Here is a 1,940-nt window from a genome sequence, read left to right as displayed (position 1 = left end):
GTGTGTGTGTGTGTGTGAGTGTGAGTGTGAGTGTGTGTGTGTGTGTGTCTGTGAGTGTGTGTGTGTGTGTGTGTGAGGGTGAGTGTGAGTGTGAGTGTGTGTGTGTGTGTGTCTGTGAGTGTGTGTGTGTGTGTGTGTGAGGGTGAGTGTGAGTGTGAGTGTGTGTGTGTGTGTGTGTGTGTGTGTATGACTGGTTCTGCTCTTCTGCAGAAATAGGTGCTGTACTTGCTTTTCCCCGACTGTACAAACAGGAACAAACTTTTGGGAAAAAAAGAAAGTAAAAAAATCTAAGGTCTGTATTTGTATATACACGTGTCTGGACAACTATAAATAATAATTAAAGAAAAAAAAATGCATTGCTTGGCTGGTTTATTGTGCTTGTTTACTCGGGGCTAGTTGTCACACTCCTATAAGCATTTCTCAGGGTAAATATATAGTTATAATTTTGTGTAGGCACAAACATTAAAGTTTAAAGTTTCAAAAATTGCTTTTGAAAATGTCCATAATTCCATTAATTACCATGACATTTTTAATATCACACGCATTAACCATGTTGTCAATGAGCCTGCTGTTAAAGAATATGATTGTTTGAAATATGAAAGTACGTTGCAGTTTATGAAACGGCAAAATAAGAAAAGGTAGTATATAACACAAACAGCACTGTAATGGTCTCCAGATCCAAGTGATTCATTTCAGCTCAATGAAAAGACCACAAATCATCTTATTAATGGATTATATGAATGTAAGCTCTGAATTGTTTAAATACGTTCTCAGTAGTTTTCATGACATGAATAAAAGACCATTTGGTTCATGCTCCATGTATGCCACACTTTCAAGAAAATAGCTTTTGTACATTTTCTCATGTCAATGTAAAAGGTTACCATTGAAAAATTAATCACTGTGAGTTCAATTTGACTAGGCCTGTATAAATGTGAACAACAGATACTGATACAGACTAAAAGAAATGCTCCCGCTGGAATCATTTAGTCAGAAAAGCATGAAGAAAAACTGCACAGTAAGCATGCATATTAATTTGAACAAAAGCAAAATGAGGTAGAACTGATTTTATTGAAGCTCACTAAAATGTAATAATGGGGACATGAAAATGTCTGATATTCCAAGAAAAATAAATTCATGATTTATTAAAGTTATTATGCATTACACACTAAAGCTATTAAAGTAGGCAAAGCAATTAGCACAACGATCATTTAAAGTGTTTTACATAAAAGTGATTAAACAATTCATAGTAATAAAATGTACATAGAAATAAAACGACACAGATGTATACAGAAATACATTGCAGCATCTTAATGATTGCACTGTATTCATTTAAGTTAATAAAGGACACATAATCTAATGTCTGTATTTAAGGCAAGTCACTTAACACAAAAACATTTCATTTTCATGCAATAGTCAATTTTGAGATTTTGGACATTATTTCATAACGTGCCGTTTCATACTAGTGGGGAAAAAAACATCCAAAATACACACGTTAAGCATTTATTTTATTAAACTTTATCTACTTGCATCTGCAGATTTCAATTACAATAAAGCCCATTTTCTAAAATGAGATTTTATCTTCACTTCAGCAGCACTTACATGCACCAAAATTTAGAGTTTTATTCCTATATATATTCTGAAGATTTTTTACAGAAGGCTTTGTTCATATATCATTCATCTTTATAGGTTTATTATGGCAATTTCTCTGTTTCCGTCTGTATATTTCAATTGCAATATGTATCTTTAAAAGGCCACTTTCCCAAAATGAGTTTCTTCCTCCACATCAGCAGCACTTACATGCACCAAAATTTAGAGTTTTATTCTTATCTATATTCTGAAGATTTTTACAGAAGGGTTTGTTCATTTACCACTCGCCTGGATTTATACAACATTTTATTCCTAAACACGGTGGAATTTTGTTTCTTCTGTCTGTTGACAGC

The sequence above is a fragment of the Sinocyclocheilus grahami genome, unplaced genomic scaffold, assembly GCF_001515645.1.
Source record: "Sinocyclocheilus grahami isolate Dianchi unplaced genomic scaffold, SAMN03320097.WGS_v1.1 scaffold1213.1, whole genome shotgun sequence".
NCBI lineage: Eukaryota > Metazoa > Chordata > Actinopteri > Cypriniformes > Cyprinidae > Sinocyclocheilus > Sinocyclocheilus grahami.
This window is presented reverse-complemented; position numbering follows the sequence as displayed.